The following is an 11,565-nucleotide window of genomic DNA, read 5'->3' as shown; positions in this document are numbered from 1 at the left end:
CCATAAAAATTATTTTTAAAATTGCTATAATAAATGCAAGGAAATTAAAGATTTTAGAATGTAAAACCATGGAATAAATAAACATATCCAAACCATCAGGTTTGTGTGTAAAATTAAGATCTGCCATGACTCTATCTGTCCAGATCTGTGAAGTAACTTACCAAATGGGGAGCCCCCAAGCCTGGCCTCCAAAGCTTGTGTCATTGTCAAATAGCAACGGTCAGTGAGGGGCATCTGAACCAGCTTGTCTTGAACACCCAGGTACTCAAAGCCGTAGTTAAACTTGGCATTGGCCATCTGAATGGACAGCTGCTGTAACATGTCCATTTGCTTAGGGTCAAAGTAAAATCGCATCTGGCTGAGCCATTCAAAAGATTTGGCATTGTCCATCTTGCTTTTGAGCAATGACCTGGTAATATCTCTTTGGTGAACCAGCTCTGTGATCTGAGGAAGTAGAAATTTGCCTTAAGCTAAAGCAACACTGTGCTGTTTGGGTCTACAGACTGTCTGTTAAGTTGACACTGGGCTTCAGGCCCAGCTGCAGTGACTAGCAGCAAAGCTTCCAAACTGCAAACAGAACTTCACTAGAAGGGACACTGAGAAAACACAAAAGCCAAGAACCCTCCGTAAGTGACAGCTCTGGGCAGCTCAATGTGACAGAGCAACTTCGTCATGTGCACCCTACAGGCTGCCCACCTTGTGCCCCCACCTTGCTGCACCCACCCTTCTGGGATGGAGGATGCAAGGAGCTGGTCATGGCTGGTGGTGCTGGCGTGTGCCTTTAATACCAGCACTTGGGATACAGAGTCAGGCAAATCTCTGTGAGTTCAAGGTCAGCCTGGTCTACAGAGCAGATCAGAGTGGGTTGCAGGATAGCCAAGGCTACACTGAGAAACCCTGTTTCGAAAAAACTTTAAAACCAACAACAACAACAAAAAAAAAACAACAACAAACCAAAGCTGGTCCCCTTCCTTCTCTTATATAGTCATATATTATTCTTAAAGAGATTATTCTTAAAGAGGAATAGAACCAAACACCAGACAGGCGCACAAGGAATACCTGTGCCCATACATTACTGTGGTCAAAAGCCTCATGTAGGCCAGGCTGGCCTAGAACTCCTGATGCCCTTCCCTTGCCTCCACTTCCCAAAACCAAGATTACAGGTGTAGACCTCAACTCCCAGCCTATTTTTCTTTTGATATAAATGGCACATTTTAAAGCATCTTTCCCTTTCACTGAGTAGGCTAAGAGGTAAGACAGGGCTCAGTCAAGAGGCTCACCAAGTGCTCCAGCTTCCGTCTCCAGAGAGGAGGCTGCTCCATGAGGAAAGAGTCCGCTAAGACATTGAGTGTGACCTCCACATTGCTCAGCACAGACTGCAAGGGCCCCACATCACCGCCTCCCCCAACGTTGCTCAGCGCATTCTCCACGTTCTCAGACCAGGCTATCTGGGCTGACAATACCACTAGCTGGGCCTAGGAAAGAAGAGAGACAGGGTTGCTTTCCGAGACAGGGCATCACTACTCCTTGACTGGTTCTGAACTCACCACTCAACTGACCTTCCTATCTCACTGTCCCCACCCCACCCCCCAAGAGGCTGAGTATAGGTGCCACTGCCTGGTTCCCAAGGAGTCATTAGTAGGGACAATTTTGGGATGTTGGTTTCTTTACAAACACACAAACATTATGGGAATGTGCTTCCATTTTAATCCCAGGCGTGGGGTGTGGGGCTGCTTCAGATGTCTGCAGGAACTATGATTTGCCTTGTGCTCTAGTAGAGTCATGGTTTTGTCAGTTGCAGACAGTTTCTACAATTGTACGACATTTGTAATTATGGGAACTTTTTAGAGGATATATAAACATAAGGGCTCCAAGAGGGGTTGTCAGTCATCTAAGGAGATTGGTTGCGGTTTGGTAGTACTTANGCTCATAGAAACAAAAGGAAAGAAATTAAGATTCAGAGATCTCTCTCTCTCTCCCTCCCCTCTATCCTTTCTCTTCTATCTAGTGATGGGGATGAAACCAGGGGGAAAATGGGTGGGGAGAAACAAACAAACAAACAAACAAACACCAAGTAGCCAAGACCATCATCTTCAAATTGTTGAGAGCTAAGATCTCCAGGCTGCTTGCTTTTATTTAAGATTACCTGGTATTTATCAATCCAAGTAATGTAGGTATTTGGGTCAATAGAAGTTGCNTTTCCAAAAATCTCCACTTCTGTAACAGACTCTGCCAGAATTTTAGCCAAGGTGACTCTCATCTCCTTTTCCACCAGAGTGAGCCACTCATTGATTTTGGGGTATTCAGTGATGGACACTGGAGTTTTAAACATAACCTGAAGANAAAAAGACATTCTAAGAATGAAGGAGTCCGAGTGTGAGGGAAGTTTCTAAGCCACAAAGGTACTGNGCTTACCTCCGCCCCTTCTTGTGATGAAATGCCAAGGACCACAGAGTTATCCTCATTTAAGATGATGCTGGAAACACCAGCAAACATTTTCTTGAAGTGCTTCTGCAACTTAGCCACGTTCTTGCTATTTCCAATGATTTCAAGCAAATCCTCATCACCCACAAAGTAGAACCTGAAATCAAAACAACCCAGCAGCTACTGCCTGGTATATAGAGGGTGACTGAGCAAACTGTCTACATACAGGAGGAAGCAGCTACAAGAAAGACCTCAGGCCTCAACTCAGATCTCATACAAACATCTGGCAGGGCCTGATGAGAGACGTGTTACAGTAAGATGTGGAAGAACTCAGTACTATTCACCTAAGTCATTTTGACAGCATCTGCTCCACTCACTCTACACAAACTCTTTGGAAAGGAGGAGAGAGCAGAGCTAGAACCCAGAGGGAATCAAGTGACTTACAGAGAATACGAGCTTAGTGATGCTTAGTAAGATTAAGGCAGAAAACTGGGAGTTCAGGTAGCATTAGAGATGGGCAAGGAGAGGCAGAAGGCTCAGTGAGTTGGCCATCAAAATCCTTCAAGTCAAAACTGAGCAACACCAGGCAAAGGGAAGAGAATGGACGAAGCACAGCACAGCTGAACTTGATCTGTCTCAGGCATACCTGGGGAAAGAGGAGCGCTCCTGTTCCAGATACTCCCCTAGTGCTTTCTGGATCTTCCCCAGTAGGTTGACTCCCTGTATGTTCAGAACATCCATCACAAGTGGAGACTTGGAGACTATTTTCACCAGAGCCAAAAACTGTGCTGATACTAAAGAACCAAGGAGAGCGGGTGAGCCTCAGCAGAGGGCTCCTCAGCCCTGCCAGCGCCTGACCTACTGGAGCTGTACCTCTGGAAGTGCTGGGTTTCCACAGGCAGCAGATGTTTGATGTCTGCACTGCCTATGAAGATGCCTTCCAAGTAGACCCGGCACCTCTGCGCATCAATCCAAATGTCAACGAGAGCCATGATTCGGTTCAGCTTGTCCTCCCAGCTCAGGGCACCTTCTTCGAAAACCTAGTGGGTACACAGGAGGACAGAACTTAACTGCCAACCTTTTAACTCAGATATGCCAAAGCTCACTGAAAATGACAAATTAGGAGCACACTTTACAGAACTAGGCATCTGAGGTATAATGAAAAGTGCCCTGTGCAGCTGTACCTTGTAATAGGGAGAGAGTTTCATGGCAGAGACNCTGTTGATGTGTTCCTTGACCTTGTTGAAGAGGTCATCCCAGCCTCGGATGAGGCGGCATTTGTTCTGATAGTTGACCAAGTCTAGTTCGTATGTGTTCCACACTTCCCGTATCTGAGAGGAACCAGAAAGAGGCCNTTAGCAGTCCAAATCAACACTCAAACATTTGTAGGGGCAGCAAACATTAGGGGCAGAGATGACTGTAGATGATCAAGCTTCCTTTTCCACGATCAGATCTATACAACAGCCTGATGCCCTCTCCCGTCACTTGCCTGCTTCAAGAATTCTTCCAAAGCCATCTCCCCTTGTGCCACTAGCAGCACATCCTTGACAACAGCTTCGTTCTTCTGAAGGTCCACATCCCAGAACTGGCCCAGGGTCAGCTCAGAAACCACCCAATTAACATGAAGCTTCTTCATCAGCTGTTTCCAGTGCCAGTCTTTAAGTGCTTCTGATTTCAATTCAATTACCAACATATTTATCTGTTCAGGGACAGAGTTACATGAGCAGGTGCCTTTTGAAGACATCCAACACCCACGTGTGGCTACCTTCATGTAGCCTTTCAGCAGCCTCTGAACAAACTCATAGGAAGCATACTGCCGAAGTCTTGCAGGGAAGTTCTTCAGCTGGTTCAAGAGGCCGTCTAGGTTTTGTCAAAGCTGTCAGGAGACACAGAAGAACGGAGTCACATACACAGACACACATTCCACACACACCCCATATGCTGTTTTGTTTTGTTTTTTTTTTTTACTTTTTCTTCTAAGACATAAGTCATGAATTTATCCAAGGCTAGCCTTGAAGTTACACAAGCCCACCTGCCTCCATCACCCAGCACTCTACCTACTGAGCTACAACCTTTGGAGGGCTCTAAAACAAACCGTCAGTTTCTATATACAACATAAACAACACACAGGGTACAAGTGACAGCTTGGGAACTTGGCAAGTCCTCTCTGTGACTGCTAACACACAGACAGAGTCACAGACATCCACTTCAGTAGATACCTTCCAAGGCTGAACAGAGACCCACGGCTGCTCCTTCAATTGATCAATTTGTTCCCAGACCTTAGAAAGCTCTGACCACACACCTTTGAGTTCTCGTAACTCCTCCAAGGCCACCTGGGATGGAGAAGACAAGGTGGTGAAGCCGGAACATGAAAACAGTCCAGGCATTAGAAACAAGAGAAAAACAACTACCTTTGCATTTGTCAGGGTCTGGTAGAGCAAGTTCTCCCAACTTTCCCCTCACGGGTCCATACCTGTACACGTTCTTCACTGCCACTGAGGAGNCCTGTGTCTGTGAGTTCCAATGCTTCCTTAGCCTTTGCACATTTCTCTCTGTCATCCTTCAGTCGGCTGAACTTCCCTTCATATATGGTGAGGGCCTGAAGAGCCTCCTCAGGACACAGATTGCCCTGAAACAGCCAGAGCACAGAGTGGCAGGACTGTCTCAGGGGAGGGAGCACTGGGGCTCAGAGGGACAGGAGCCAGTAGTGACAAAGCAGAGACCATGCCTAGCAGCATGGCTAGCAGCTGCCTTGGGAAGCGTGAGCTGTGCTCAGGGAAATGAAATACTAACCTGAGTATGCCCAAGAACACCTTAAAAACAATAAAACTATTCTTTTTATTATTCTTATTTCATAGGCACTGGTGTTACGCCTACATGTATATAGGGTGTATGAGCCCCTAGGACTGGAGTTAGACACAGAAGAGAGCTCTGGGAATTGAGCCCTGGTTCTCTAAAAGAGCAGCCAGTGCACTTAACCTCTGAGCTGTCACCCCAACCCAAGTAAAACTGATTTTGATTCATTTAAAAACACTTCCTAGGGACTGGAGCAATTGCTCAGTGATTCAAGTCCTAGCACCGAAATGGCAGCTCCCAACTGTCTGACTCTAGTTCTAAGGGATCTGACGCCCTCTTGTGGCCTCCAGAGGCACTCTATGCACATGGTACACAGACGTAAAGAAACAAACATATTTAAAACCACCTCCTACATAGACGACTACACGGCTTTCACATTTACTATCTACACATATCAGGGCACCCACACACCGGGTAAGGTCCCTACCGGTTCTGTTCCCAGCTCTTCACTGTTATTTTGGTGATAGCTTGCTATGCTGCCTTACACTCACATACCCAAGCAACCCTCCTGCCTTAGCCTAAATGACTGGCTACCATGCGGCCTTTCAGTTACTGGAGGGCAGACATGTCTTCCGTACTGAAAAGCTATGCCTCAACGTGGCCTCCCGAGTCTGTCAAAAAGAAGCAACGCTGTGTTGCTGGCTGGCAGGGTTAAGTGACACTCACTGTGACAGGTTTGGTCTTCTCCCAGTCTGTCAACAGATCGGTGGTCTGGCTTTCCACAGCTCTGTCCTCCTGTACGATCTTCATTTGCAGGTTTGCCACCTGTTGCTGAATGGCAGAGTCCTTCCGATGCATGATGTCATTGAAGGCCCCCCACTCACCCTGGATGTTGTCAATGTAAAGCCAAGAAGGCGGGAACTGGAACCTTTGTTTTTCTAGCAGATGCTGGCCATTGCAGTAGAGCTTTGAAAGTTAAAAGGATACATTTTGGTTTTTTTCTATAACAATAGGAGAAACTAGTGCCAACAGTCAAACAAGAAGCAGGACTCCTGGGACAGAGGAACACACAGATCAAAGCACCTGCCTTCTACAATCGTCTACCTCACGACTGTTGTGGTTGGAGGTCCCTGTGCATCTGGAGTGCAACCACTAAATAAATAGATAGATAGATAGATAGATAGATAGATAGATAGATAGATAGATAGATAGATAGATAGATAAAATAAAACCACAGGTGCCAACATAGACTACTATAGCCGCCCCCCCCAACAAAACAAATGCTCAGTTACCACTGTACAGAGAGAAAACAATATATTTCGGGACAAATCCAAATTCAAAAAATATCTATCCACAAATACAGCTCTACATACAATACTAAAAGAAAACTCCAAATGAAGAAGGATAAATACATGCACAAACAGACAGAAAGTAAGAAATTCTATACAGCCATACCACCATCACCACCACCACCACCACCACCACCACCACTACCACCACCCCTAACAACAACAAAATCAAAATAACAATATCTGATCATTAATATTTTTCAATATCAATGGACTCAACTCCCAAATAAGAAGACAGAGGCTAATAGAATAGACATTAACACATGATACATCACTCTGATTCACACAAGAAACCCACCTAAAAAATAACAATAGATTTTCTTAGAGTAAAGGGCTGAAAAAGAGTTTTCCAATCAAAAAAAAAAGCCTGGAGTAGCCATTCTAATACCTAATAAAAGAGACTTTCATCCAGAATTAATCAAACCCTTAAGGAAGAAAGAACACTTCATACTCCTCAAAAGAAAAATCTACCAATATGACATCTCAATTTTGAATATCTATATCCCAAATGCAAGGGCACACATATTTGTAAAATAAACATTTCTAAAGCTTAAGTAGCAGGTTGAACACCACATATTTAATGGGAGACTTAAACACTACACTCTCCAAAATTGACTGGTCATCCAGGCATTAAACTAAATGGAATAAAAATGAAAGTAACGGACATTATGAATCAATTGTACATAACAGACATATGTACTCTATTTCACCAAAATACAAAAGAATATAGCCTCTTCTCTGTACTAAATGGAGTGAAACTGATCATATTTCAATTAAAATAAAGAACAACATAGGTTGTCCAGTCTCTTCAGCCCTTTTCAATGTTTGATGGCACATCTGTACACTAGGACAACTGAAGTAGTTCAATTGAATTCAAACTATAAAGGAAGAAGTTAAAGTTCCTTTATTTTCTCATATGAATATGTATCTATAAGAGACTTTAAAAACTCTACCAAGAAATTTTTACAATGGATAAATATATTCAGCATAGTAGAAGGATATAAAACTATTCACATAATCAAATAGCCTTCTTATGCATAAAAGGCATATGGTTTGAAAAAGTCAGGGAAATAATACCTTTCACAATAATACCAGGAAACATATTTGGACAACTCTAAGGAAACATATAAAAGACTTGTATAATAATCATTTTGAAGGAAGACATCAAAAGATTGAAATATCTTCTATACTCATGAATCAAGTGGATTAATATGAAAAGTGCAATGGTAAAAACGAAGTAAACCTATTCAGTGAGTTCTCCACCAAAACTCTATAACATTCCTTCACAGAAATTGAAATCCAACATGTAGCTTCATATGCACACACACACACACACACACACACACACACACACACACACACATCCAACTATTGCTCAAATGTTTCTGAAAAGAGATATTTCTGAAAAGAACTGCTGGCAATAATACCATCACTAATTTCAAGTCATTTTGAAGAGCTGTAGCAAAGAAAACTGTATTATATTGCTATAGAAACTGTTGCCTTAACCAATGGAATCTAATTAAAGACCCAGAAATAAACCCATACACCTATGAACACCAAAAGTTTGACAAACGGGACTGAAATACACAATGCATGAATGATAGCATCTTCAAAAATGGTTTAGAAGTGAATGGTTGAATGTAAAAGAATGCAAATAAATATATATGTACTTAACATTTACCCAAAACTCACCTTCAAATGTATTGAGGACCTCACCATAAGGCTGTATACTCGAATCAGATAAAAAGATACAGGAGAAATTTTCTTGAACTCATTGGTGCATGATAAGACTTTCTCAAGAGAAATGAGGGAAATTATATTTCTAATATTAGAGGTCTCATGAATCTGAGAAGTTTTTGTATTACAAAGGACATTGATATTTGGGCAATGAGGCAGCCAAGAGAGTAGGAAAATACTTTTAACAACTATATATTCAAGAGAGTGCTAGTTTATAAGATATTAAAAACTCAAAAATGAAGTAAATATACAAATGTGTTATAGATCTAAACAGAATAAGGATATATTGAACATTCTAAGTCATCATCAGGAAACATCAAAACACATAATTTGAGGTTTTGTGTTATACCAGTCAGAATGGTCAAGATGAATAAAAAAGAATGACAGCAGTTGCTACTGATTCATGGGGTGAGATCCACACTCATACATTGCTGGTGGAAATGCACATTTGTACACCCAGTGTGGATATCAGAGTGGGAGATGCTCAAGAATCTGGGAATAAATCTATATCCACATCCATCTGCACCACTCTTGGTTATAAACTCAAGGTACACTACTTCCTACTACAAAAACAAAAACCAACCAACAAACATTCCAAAAAAAAAAAAAAGAAATAAAAAACCTCCACTTGTTCAACCATGATCTTTCCTAGTTTGTTGTTAATAGCCAGGAATATGGGACAGCCTAGATGTTCCTCAATAGATTGATGGACAAAGAAAATGTACTACTTTTACTAAAAGTAATGATATTGAGCTGTTGAAAGAAATATCAAGAATTTTAAAAATAAAACATGGAATTTGGAAAATATGATCTTGATTAAGGTAAAGTAGACTCCAAAAGACAAATGTGATATGGATTAAACTATATGTTAATACTGGTGTTAATTCTTCAAGTATCAGACTGCAGATACGAGACGACCCATCAAATCACGATGAACTTGTATAATAGTGGCTGTCTTACTTAGAATTTTATTGTTGTGCAGAGACACCATGGCCATGACAATCCTTATAAAGGAAAACATTTAATTAGGACTGGTTCCAGTTTCAGAGGTTTATTTCATTATTGTCATGGCAGGGAACATGGAAGCATGAAGGAAACATGGTGCTAGAAAGGAGTTCAGAGTTCTACATTTTGTTCCATAGGCAGCAGAAAGAGACTCCTACTGAGTGTGGCTTGAGCATATATGAGACCTCAAAGCCCACCTATACAGTGACACGCCTCCTGCAACAGGGCTACATCTACTCCAAGGCCACACCTACCCATAGTACCACTGCCTATAGGCCAATTATTCAAACACATGCATCTATGAAGGGGGATCATTTCTATTCCACCTCAGTGGTCCAAAGTTGTGTGTATAATGAACAATGACTCAGTTGGATTTAAGGCCTACTCCATTGAGACTGAACTCATGCTCTAAACTGCCTGGATGGCCGAGAGCCTGACACAAGGAACTTTGAGAACAATACAATAGTCCGGTCTGAAGAAGCCACATAGCAGTAGAATCACTCTTAATGCCATTCTGCTAGACTCAAAAATCATTGTCTTGTTCAGACACCATCACAGAGCTTTTCTCCTGCAATCAATAGGAACAAATATGGTTATCCTTACCCAGGCAAGGTGGAAAGAGTGAGAGAATTTGGAACACACACAGTCATGAGTGGGATGTCTCCATAAAATCCATCCTTGCCTCCAGCTCAAGAAACACCGTGGGAGTGTAGGTAGAAATATTATCATTACAAGAGGGGATGAAGATCACACACCAAGGAAAAGAAGGACTTCTAAAACAAGCAAGACAGACACACATATGAAATTACAGAGACTGTGGCAGCGTGCACAGGGACTGGAAGGATCTGCACAAATCGGGGTCTCAATATAGAGACAGGAATGCGAATAAATCTTCATTCCAATCCAGGTGATACTCATTTACAAAACACAAAATTATTTGTTTTATATACTTACTGGGTATACAAACTACTCTTAAGGGCAAGACTCATGCCTAGCAGTCGATGCCAACACAAAACAGACTCACAGACATTGTCGGTAGTTCTTTGTCTCAGAATTTTGTCAGGACCTTTTATTCCTTTGGTTTTTGTGTTCATTTGTTTCGGTTTGCTTTGTGTTCTGTGTTTACCTTAAAGTTCCTTTTTGAATATATTATGTTTATAGTTTTGTGTTTCTAAGGAGATTCTCCCTGTGACTGTGAGTCTGTGTTTATGCACATTTTTCCTGAACTTTTTCTTCACCTTCTTTTCATCTATTCATATTGCATTTCATCCTATTCCTGTTTATGTTGCCCCGCCCAATGGATCCACCTGAGCGACGCCCCGCCCCCACTCGCACAGACGACGCCCACCCCGCATGAACCGGCACANGCACCCCGTCCCTGTTCAGTGCTTCCCACAACCTCCTGGTGTCTTGGTTCACTGGTGGTGCAGGCCTGGGACTGCGACTTCCTGTTCCAGTCCCAGTTCCGGAGGCAGAGGCGGGACTTCTGGCAGGTTCCGTGGAAAGGGGACGGGAGTGTCACAGGACTCGGGACTTGATTGGTGAAGGTTAGGGGGCGAGGCCGCGGCAGGCTGTGTGACCTCACGGGGTCACAGGGACAGGAGCAGGAGGGAAGTGAGAGACTGGCTGAGGAACCCCAATGGCTGTGTCTGCTCTGTCTGCTCCCTCACATCTGAGAGTGACCCTGAAGAAGACTGGGGGCGATGGCCAGAGTGTGGTCACGAGAGGTCACTCTCCCTTGCAGCTGCCGCAGCTGGAGGCTAATCTCGCGGGCGGAGGCGTGGCCTGGGGCGGGGCCGCAGCTACTGTGGGGCGGGGCTGTTAGGCTAGGTGAAGGGAGGGCGCTTGGCCACAGCTGCTCAGTGTAAAAAAGGGCGTGAGTGACAGGAGCGGGTCAGCATGGAGAGGGTGAGCATGATGGGAGGAGGTGCTCCGGGGCGGGGACGAGAGGGACAGGAGAGGCGTGGCCGTAGCTGTTTTGGGGCGGGACGTGTGTGGGATTGATGGGAGGAATTCAGGAGTAGCTTGAATCGGCATGGGAACTCAGGACCCGCTGACCCCGCCCCATACTGTGAAACTCAAGTCCCCTGCCTTTCCCCTGACCCCGTGACCCCGCGACCCCCTCTCCCCCCCTTCCCGCAACCTCCTGACCCCGCAGGTCCAGGCTCGCAGGGAGGAGCCCCTGCCGCCGGGTCCGCCCCTCGGCGGCAGCATCCCCGCCCTCTACTTCCTGCTACAACCCTGTCAGCTCCCT

General features: G+C 44.0%; 1 protein-coding gene across 1 annotated transcript in view; it reads right to left on the bottom strand.

Moving 5' to 3' along the window:
- Nucleotides 1–11,565, bottom strand: part of Dync1h1 (dynein cytoplasmic 1 heavy chain 1) — a 118,649-nt gene that overhangs the window by 39,074 nt on the left and 68,010 nt on the right.

The sequence above is a fragment of the Mus pahari genome, chromosome 7, assembly GCF_900095145.1.
Source record: "Mus pahari chromosome 7, PAHARI_EIJ_v1.1, whole genome shotgun sequence".
NCBI lineage: Eukaryota > Metazoa > Chordata > Mammalia > Rodentia > Muridae > Mus > Mus pahari.
The sequence above is the reverse complement of the archived record's forward strand: the minus strand, read 5'-3'. Positions and strand labels throughout refer to the sequence as shown.